General features: G+C 39.4%; 1 protein-coding gene across 1 annotated transcript in view; it reads left to right on the top strand.

The window, feature by feature from the left end:
* The first annotated feature begins 2,824 nt into the window (after positions 1-2,824).
* Positions 2,825-10,596, top strand: part of klhl20 (kelch-like family member 20) — a 23,688-nt gene continuing 15,916 nt past the window's right edge. The window contains exon 1 of the mRNA XM_083541768.1: positions 2,825-2,970. The gene's annotated coding sequence lies outside the window, so the exon portion shown is untranslated. The remainder of the gene's footprint in view (positions 2,971-10,596) is intronic.

Here is a 10,596-nt window from a genome sequence, read left to right as displayed (position 1 = left end):
GTCGAATTTTTTTAATTGTGTATTCCACTCATCATGCAGTTCTGCTACACTCTGTACATTCTATCATTCTATATAATTTCTGGAAAAGTCTATCTGTATATATTGTGTATTCATTGCATGTCCTAGATTATATATATATATATATATGGTGGGTACAGAAAGTATTCAGACCCCCTTACATTTTTCACTCTTTGTTATATTGCAGCCATTTCCTAAAATCATTTAAGTTAATTTCTTTTCCTCATTAATGTACACATAGCACTCCATATTGACAGAAAAACAAAAGAATTGTAAACATTTTTGCAGATTTATTAAAAAAGAAAAACTTAAATATCATAGGGTCCTAAGTATTCAGACCCTTTGCTGTGACACTCATATATTTAACTCAGGTGCTCCGTACCCACTGTGTGTATATATATATATATATATATATATATATATATATATATATATATATATATATATATATATATATATATATATATATATATATATATATACGTATATCGGTGGTGGTGAAGAGGTGCAGGATGATGATTAGGCAACTTTTGCAGAAGTGATTGAGATAGTTTGGACATGTGCAGAGGAGGGACACGGGGTATATACGTAGGAGAATGCTGAGGATGGAGCTGCCAGGAGGGAGTAAGAGAGGAAGGCCAAAGAGGAGGTTTATGGATGTGGTGAGGGAAGACATGCAGGTAGTTAGTTTGAAAGAGGCAGATGTAAAGGACAGGGGGGTGTGGAGATGGATGATCTGCTGTGGAGATACACATAATGAGTTGATATTAGGAGTATTCTCCTAAAGGTACAGGACTAATTTGTGTGTTTGGGAGTCAGAATTCTTGCTGGTTGGTATAGGATCAAATACATATTTCACTCGATCAAATACAATATAATTTATATATAATATGATTTTTTTTTTTACTGGATTTTTTTAAAGAATCTTTCTCCTACTGTTCAAATAAACCTACCATATAAGTTCTAGACTGTTCATTCAAAATCAGCAGGGGATAAAATAATTATTTTTCCCTCTGTAACATTAACCACGATGTTGCCTCTTGAACACGCTCTCATGCCGAATACACCGAAAAATTCACCAGTGATCACGAGGAAACAATGTTTGTGAGGTGGAGATCACACAAAAATTAAGTTGTGATAATGAGAACATACATTTTGTTATGTTGAGATCACAAGAAAATTTAAGCGTGATAAAGAGAAAACAAGAAAGAATAGAATATTATAATGCATGGCCTCTTAGGACTTCTGTAGAAATCAAATAAAATGTTACATTTTCAATAAGCAGATACTCTAGAAAAACTATATACCTGAACTGTAGATTGAATAATGAAACTATGACAATGCAGCTAAGGACAAATTATGATAAACAGAATAAGTAGCTCACCTCGCATATCTTCTGGTCTGTGTCATTAGTTATTTTGTCCCAAAATTTGTGTAAAAATAATGTCAAGATTCGCTTCAATAAAACCTGATCTACTGCGTCTATGGGAGTCACGTGATAAAAAAACAAATGATTGGATTAGGAGAGTCGAGAAATAATATTCAATTCTGTTTCTTGTACATAACCTAAAGAGGTTTTGCGATGCTTTGCTCATGCATGTCCAGTAGAACATGAACGAATGACTCTGAGACTACTCGTTCTTCTGAGTGATATTAAAGACTAGTTCAAAATGTACGAATCATTCATGAATGACCATCACTACTATATATGTATATATTCTCATTGTACTTTCTCATTAGCTTCTGCACATTTCTACACTGCCCAGAGACTTTAAATTTATTTGTTTTACATTATCAATAGCTTCTGCACAAGTTTCACTGCCATAGACTTTATATTTAATTGCTGTACATAAATTTACATATATACTTTACAGGGGAAGGTGTAGCTCAGTGATTTTTTATGTTGGACTTCTGATCAGAAGGTTGTGAGTTTAAATCCCACCACCTCTAAGCTTCCACTTGTGGGCTCTTGAGCAAGGCAATGCACAAATGCTCAGTTGTATTAATTAGATAATTGTAAGTTGCTCTGGATACGGGTGTCTTCCAAATGTCGTACATATATTTATCTGCACTTGTCGGTTTGCACAATTGCTACAATTTGCAGTTCTGAGACATGCAAAATTACATTTTGTTGCTGTGTACCTGTACAATACAATGACAATAAAGTTGTATTTGGTTGGAATGGCAATAAAGCCTGTTTGTTTTGACTTAACTTAAACTAGGCCGAGTGCTGGCTGAACTACAATGAACTGTAGTCTGATAATTAACAGGCAAAATGGGCTAAACTCCAGGAAAGAGCTGGCTGAAAAAAACTACAAGGAAATATAACATTTCTTAAGAAACATCCGCCCAAGCATGTCCTCTAAATAAAGTTGCATTCTTGAGTCAACTGTAAAAAAAAAAAAGAATGTAAAAAGAGCAAGATAAACCTATAATTGTTGTCCTTGCACGTATTATTATTATTATTATTATTATTATTATTACTATTATTTGTTTATTGTTTTGATTTATTCATATTCACTTCTCTGGATGCTTATTCTAAGATGTATAAACGTCTTTTGCTTTTTTGTACCATATATTCAGGAAAAAGTCTTTAAAAATGACTATTTGATTCAATTGAGCTTTAATCTGCATATCACGTTTATCCAACTTTATTCTGAAGTATCAGATTTCCGGCGGCCATTTTGAAAACTCAGCTAATGCAGTTTGGTCTACGAGGTCATCTCCAATAACTAGCGATCTACCCTACTTAGGGACACTACCAAGCGTGTAATTGAAGGACGTATCTAGGTTATATAGTGCACTAGTCTTTGTAAAAGTGGGCCGTTTGGTATTGCGCCGCATTCCTGTCGTCATTAGGGTATCCTCGCTTAAGGATTTTGAGGCAGTTTCTCTCTCGAGAGGGAGAGCTGAGTTATAGAGCACTCTGGACCGCTTGAATGGACAAATAAGGTAAAGGAAAATGTTTAGCCACATAAGACATTTGTTTGTCCACCTCACATTTGCGCCACAACGACCATTTATGGGGTTGTTCTGCCAGACAGGTACTGAGTAGCTCGCAGTTAGCTGTAGGCGCTCTACCAGGGGTTCGGCTGGAACAAGCTCCGTGAAAGGAGGAACTCTGAGAAAGACTAAAGTCTGGCACCTTCCACTGACATTTAATTTAAATTCCCTGTGAATGTGCGAAACGATATTTTCTCTCTCGCGTTTTGAAACTGTGTGTTTGAGGAATTTGGCTGCTAATTCAGATCATGTTCAACATGGTGTCAGATGTATTAAGGGCAGAATAAGGCAATAGAAATTGGCTGCTTTTTCGTGGACATTCACAGATTGTGTTTAAACAAACACACACGGTCAATGTGCTGCATTCCTCCTGCACTGTTTGGAGCGTATGCTCGGGTTTGCTGGATCTCGGGCCGTCTCGCGAGATCTCCGGGTTAGTTTTGTGTAGGCTCGCGCTCGCTCGTGCCGCCCCAATTCGCAGTCTTAAATATAGACTTTCGAACCACGTGGGTGTCGCGTGCCGAGTGTCTCGGTCAAATCAGTCCGTTTCTTCATGTCGTCATTATGACACTACGTATATAGAAACCATCAATATTATACAGAAACGCAGTAGAACAGAGCGCTGCATCACAGACCGGTATCTCACACAGAGCGAATTAACGTTACTAAAGCAAGAAAACCTAATTTAACCTAAGTCTCCTTTCACTGTAGCCACAGCCGCACTTACCCGACTACATCATCTCTAGCAGGAGCTTTGATATTTGATATTAACCTCATTAAATGAATTTTTTTTTTATTTGTTACGGTTTTCCTGAGAATGTGATGATTTGGTGTATGAAAAAACAGCTGTTAAACATATCTGAGCTTGTGCAGTTTGCTACAGATGTGGTTTTCGAGCTCTGACTAGTGCGATCTCTTACCATATAATTCAAGTTTCCAAGGTTGGGATCATTTCCAACTAAAACATGAAGAAAACGGTGCGATTACCTTTTTTATTTTATTTTTTAAATATATATATATATATGAGTAATTTGAAAGTTTTTTTAATATTCCTATTTGTTTTTTTTATTTGCATTTTGATGTAACATGGCTCTTCTTCTTCTTCTTTTCCTGGCTTCTCCAATTAGGGGTCTCCACAGTGGATCATCTGTCTCCATACCCCTCTGTCCTCTACATCTGCCTCTTTCAACCCAACTACCTGCATGTCTTCTTTCACCACATCCATAAACCTCCTCCTTGGTCTTCCTCTTTTCCTCCTTCCTGGTGGCTCCATCCTCAGCATTCTCCTACCAATATAACTTATGGCCCACCTCTGCACATGTTCAAACCATCTCAATCACACCTCCTTCACCGTGTCACCAAAACGTCCTACATGCGCTGTCCCTCTAATAAACTCATTTCTTATCCTGTCCATCCTCATCACTCCCAACGAAACCTCAACATCTTAAGCTCTGCTACCTCCAGCTCCACCTCCTGTCTTTTACTCAATGCCACTGTCTCTAAACCATACAACATCGCAGGTCTCACCACAGTCCTATAAACTTTCTCTTTCATTCTTGCAGATACCCTTCTATCACAAATGACTCCTGCTATCACTCTTCTCCACCCACTCCACCCTGCCTGTACTATTTTCTTGACTTCCCTAACACACTTTTCATTACTTTGCACTGTTGACCCCAGGTACCTGAACTCCTCCACCTCCAGCTGCACCACTCCACTGCCCTCCCTCTCATTCACACACATGTACTCTGTCTTACTCCTACTGACTTTCATTCCCCTTCTCTCAATCACGTACCTCCACCTATCCAGGCTATCATGGCAATTCAATGCAATAAAGGGGTTGTTTTCACACACATTCTTTGTCTGCAATTTCAGCAATAAAAATGCAAATCTTTCTTTAAAGGAAACAAATTACTTGTTCATTAATTATTCTTATTTTCTCTATTTCCTCAAGTACTCAAATAATCGATAGCTGGTGTGATGGCTGAAAATCACTGCACAAAGCAAATCACAAAAATCACCTGTTGAACATTATTTAAATAGGACTCTTTGTATTTTCTTTGAAATGGGCTTGCTTTTTCCTGATCGCCTTCGAGTCTTCACCCGTCTCACAATTTGGTATTTCTTCCCCTTTTTTCGAGCAATGTTCTTTTTGGAATCCACTTTGCATCTGCACAGAAAAAAACTGCGATTGAAACAAGTGTGGGAAATTGCCCTAGGCAGAAGTTGTCATTAATTAATTAATTAAATTTTTTTTTTTTGCAAAAGGCAATAAAATGGAAATGAAACATAGTAAATTTCTTTATATCAGATTCCCACCTGACAGCACTATTGCTATCAGTGTATCAAGTTTTTTTTTATATTAATTATAACGTTACCCTCTTTCCCATTGTGATATTTGAAATTGCCATTAATATCCTTCTACATCCTGTTATGATGGTACTTTGTTGTATGTCTGTGAACTGGCTGCTGTTCCATTACAGTATCTAAATCCCTCCCTCGCTTGCATTTGACAGTCAGCTTACAATCTTAATGTTAAAACATTACTTTGTGCAGGAAAACTTGGAAATCTTGGAACGAAGCCTGGGCATTTTTCTTTGCACTAATCAATCACATAGCATGGTCATCCATAGAGTGCGTCTTCTGACGTGGAGGATGAGGACTGCGTTAACCCTGTTTGTTGTTATACTGACTGCCATGGTAGCTCATGGGTTAAGATGCTGGATATCTAATGGAGAGGTTGTGAGTTGAAAATCCCAGCACCACTAAGCTTGAGCATAAGATAATTATAAATAGGATAATTGCTCTGGATGAGGGCCTAAGCATTCAGTATGAGTCCATCATAGCCATTAACCTTTTCCATGACCCTGTTACTGGTTTACTGGTTGTTCTTTTTTTTTTTGTGAACCCTTAATTGGTAGATACTAATCACTGCATCTTGAGAACACTCCAGAAGACCTGCAGATTTGGAGATGCTCTAATCTAGTCACAATTTGGCTTATTTTTCCTGCTTAAAGCAACTTTGCTTGCTGCCTAATACAGTTCATCTCTTGACAGGTGCCATTGTAAATGAGAAATGGTCAAATCATTACAGTTCCACCATCCTCATAGTTCGTGAGTTGTTCAGTAACTTCATGGATCTTTAGGCTGTTGATGTGGAACCATCTTCAATTGCACAGAGTGGGCTTGAGTTAAAGAGAATTCCATCCAGAGGTAGGGGAGAAAAAAGACAGGAAGAGAAGAAGAGACAGGAACACAGGGCACTGGTACCTCAGGAGCATGTTTAACTTGACAGAGAGAAAGAGAAAAGAGGGGTGATGGGGAGAGAGAAATAAGGATGAAGTATTCTGATTGTTTCATAAATGTTTAACACTGTACCCAGTGTACTGATTGTGTACCCAGTTACAGCGCCAACCACATCGTCAAGTTTGCAACAATGAGGCAAACTAGGTGAGCCGACTGGTCCAGTGGTGTAACAACAACAATCTCTTCCTCAATGTCAGGAAGACCAAAGAAATTGTCATCGACTTCAGAAGGGGACCTTCACACCACCCCCCGCTCAACGGCGCTGCAGTGGAGAGGGTGAGCAGCACAGATTTCCTGGGAGTGCATATCTCTGAGGACCTCTCCTGGTTGACAAACATTACAAGCCAAGAAAGCACGAGTCCCACCTCCCATCATGTGCTCCTTGTACCAGGGCACCTTTGAGAGCATCCTCACCAGCTGCATCACTGTGTGGTACGGAAGCTGCACTGCCTCCTGTCGAAAGACTCTGCAACGCATAGTAAATGCAGCCAGCAAGACCATCGGTGTCTCTGCCCTCCCTTATGGATATCTTCTATACCGGCCTCACTAGCAGTGCCATCAGCATCGTTGCTGATAGCTCACACCATCAAATCTCCACATCAGCCTTCTCCCTTCAGGAGGAAGGTACTGGAGTCTCCAGGCTCCACAAGACTTTCAAACAGCTTCATCCATCAGGCTGCCAGGATGCTGAACTTTGTTTATTGTAATCAGTGAGAGATTTAATTGGACGTCAGTGTGGACTAAGTGTGACTGGTGTTGTGGTCATGTTACATGGATCGTGGAACTATTTTATTTATTTATTTTTTGCTGTATCTGTGGTTGGAGGTCTCTTCAATTTCAGACCACTCTGTGCAGCTTTGTGGGGATGGTTCCACATCAACAGCCTAAAGATCCATGAAGTTACTAAGCAGCTCAAGAACTTTGAGGATGGATTCGGAATGTAATTAATATAAACGGTCAACTAAAATGGCTCCGGACCACAGTTTGAATGAACAGTTCTGCATTTAAGCACCGCTGGACACCGCAACAGTGATGGAACTGTAATGAATGGACATTCTGTGAGGATGCTTCCTTTTTAGATCTGGTTCCTTCCAAGGTTTTTTCCTTATGCCATCTCCGGGAGCTTTCCTTGCCACAGTCACCACTGGCTGGAACACATTTATAGGCACTAAACCTCCTAGTTTTCTTATACAGCGTTTTAACATCTTTATCTCAGTCAAGCTGCTTTGAGTGTGTCCATTGTTAAAAGTCCTATACAAATAAAAGAGAATTGAATTAATGTCTCTTACACTCTTCTCAACATTGTTAAGCTGGTGTCTCTCATCTGGCTTTGCTGAGACATGCAACTGTGTATCCTTCAGCCTAGCAATGAAAGCTAATACAATGTTGATTGTATAATTTGCTTAAAGCAAAGGTATAAATCGCAACACACTGGGAACACTCCAAGACCTGCAGTATCGGAATTTCCAACCCAGTCACAGTTTGGCTCATTTTTGTGTCTGTCTGTGGCTTTGCCAAAACCCTGTGCTGCTGATCAGGAGATCTGATGCTTGCTCAGATGCTTTAGTTGATGCTTCTGCTGAAGAAAATGTGTTAACATTTGGTAATTAAAGCAGCTGCAGACCACACACACTTGGCTGCTGTCGGCACGGCTCATGTTTGTATTCTCTTGAAGGATGAACTATGCAAAGTGTCTGAGTCATATTTTTCAAAGCGTACAGAACTGAAGAGCGTAGAATAAAAACGAAGGCCAGTGGATGTCATTGATGCAGGATCTAATATAGTGCTTCCAAACCACCAGCCAGAAATATGCTGATTTTTAGAAAAGTCTGTCTTGTCTGTAGCGAATATGGTGCCAAAGTGCAGGTCGGGTGCCGTTTTTGTTTTTTATAGTTGTTCAATGACGGTCTATAGGTAAAAATCTCAAGTGATAACACACTCAACTTTTCACTGCCTAAAAAATAAACAGCTTTTTTTCTCAACGAGTTTTACAGAAATGTTTAATGTTGTATCAATAAAGAATCCGAACCTAAATGTCGTGGAGTTGCAGACTGTAATGCCATTTGAGATGTTGGGGATACTGGTGTCAACGGTGTGAAAGTTGAAGCTTTGGAAGCTGATCTGCTTGGGCAGAGGTTACAGCTGATAAGGCGAGGAAGCTGGACAGACTGAAGAGCTAAAGCACTGTTGAGAATAGGCGAGGTCAAGATTCCACTGCCAACACAATCAGCGGGTGTTCGAATGGGGGTGTAAGGGAACTAGACCAACGTCATTTCAAACTCCTATTGCTGTGACGAGTGTACACAATTTTCTTATTATCCATGGAGTATATTCAGTTAGTGTTCAGCTCATTTCCTCCTGAATCTCAGTCTGAAAAAATTCCAGCTTGTTTGTCTTTAATCAGATTCGAACAGAATGGAAAACCAGCTGCTCCATAAGTATTACAGCTTTCTGCTACACCGTGTAATTCGTTTATCCTTTGGATTACAGTCATAATGTGTCCTAAACCACTTTGCATGACTTGGGCAGATATATTTATGAAATATACATGACTTTTAAAAGTATAAGAATGTAATTCTTATTTATGGGATCTAATTAGCCACATGGTTTAGTGTTACAGGTTTATACGCAGAGAAGCTACGTGTTGGGCATGAAAGAGATGCTTTGTGTGTGTGTGTGTGTGTGTGTGTGTGTGTGTGTGTGTGTGTGTGTGTGTGTGTGTGTGTGTGTGTGTGTGTGTGTGTGTGTGTGTGTGTGTGTGTGTGATGTTATCTACTTTGTAAAACTTTTGTAAGTGTGTTTTCCAATTGTGAAAACTGCATTTTTCAATCAAGCGTATTTTTGGTATATATTGTAAGATTTTGGGCTGACCGTCATGGAACAATCGTGACGTGACTGTTTTACTGTGAAGGTTCAAAGATGGTCATGCTACAACCTACATCTTTGAACTAGCCAATAGAAATGCAACATGAAATGACTCATTGATCGACTCGACATGGCGCTAAAACTTGAATACTCTAAAGGGGTGTAACGGCACACAATATTCACGGTTTGGTACCTACCTCGTTTTAAGTCACGGTTTGGTTCAATTCCTGTATAGTTAATAAAAAAATGACGATCAATTTCATCATTATTAACATTTGTGAACAACAGTTTACATTTTTAAAACAATTTTAAATACAATGCCTGCTTGTTTAAATAATATATAAAATATTGAAAATAAATCAAATGAATGCAATACACTATTATATTAATAAAATTGTATAATTGATAACATTGGTACAAATTAATTAGATTAAATAAATGGAAAAATTAGTTTACATTTGTTAGGCCCCATTTGTGTGATTATGGATGTGTGTGTGTGTGTGTGTGTGTGTGTGTGTGTGTGTGTGTTACATTAATATTAAATTTTCCACTTAACTGTTCTACTTATTTTAGCATACGTTTAACAAATATCGTTCTTTTCACTCCCTCCATATGTGGAATTGTGAGGATTTTCTCCTTTCAAGAGAATTTCTTGAAGTCGGACATGACACTAAAGATTTCCCGCAAAACAAAATCTGAGTTTTACAACGTACTACAAATCGTATTTCTGGTACGGAACGAGTAGCCACAGTGACTATTTCGCGCTTTTATCCCTGTTTGAGAATTTGAAAGCTGGAGGATATTCCCACCAGAACTACGAACACACAGTACATTAACCACATTAAGGGTACGTAATTTCTCTGCTATGGCGAACATCCAGTTCATTCAGTGTGTGAAGTGTGACATGTTTAGTCAGTCTCTCTCCGTTGTTAGCGATAATTTTATCTGTAAGAAGTGTAGGCTAGTTTGCTCTTTGACGGAGAAGATCTTAGCATTAGAGGAGCGCATCCAGAGTCTAGAGAGAAGTAGTGAGTGCGAGAGCAGTCCAGGTTCTGCAGGGGAAAGTCTGGATGCCCTAGGTGAAGTTAATATTCCCCCGACTCCGGCATTAGAGCCCTTGCAGCGGGGCGAATGGGTGACGACTCGGCGGCATATTCGCAAAGCCAAAGCTAACGCTAAGGCTCGCCCACGGGAGCACCATTCCTCTCCGCTTCACGTGTCCAACAGGTTTGCTCTCTTCAGTGAAGCACCCGCTGAGAAACCTGAAAGAGCTCTGGTTTTAGGAGACTCCATTCTGAGGCATGCGAAATTAGCTAGACCTTTAGGGGCACCAGCAGCACAGGTCATGTGTATACCGGGAGCCAGGGCGCCGGACATAGCAGGTCAGCTTAGATTCTTAGGAAA

Source organism: Silurus aristotelis (genome assembly GCF_946808225.1).
Source record: "Silurus aristotelis genome assembly, chromosome: 5".
Lineage (NCBI taxonomy): Eukaryota > Metazoa > Chordata > Actinopteri > Siluriformes > Siluridae > Silurus > Silurus aristotelis.
Note: the sequence above shows the minus strand (reverse complement) of the source record. Positions and strands in the feature narration are given on the sequence as shown.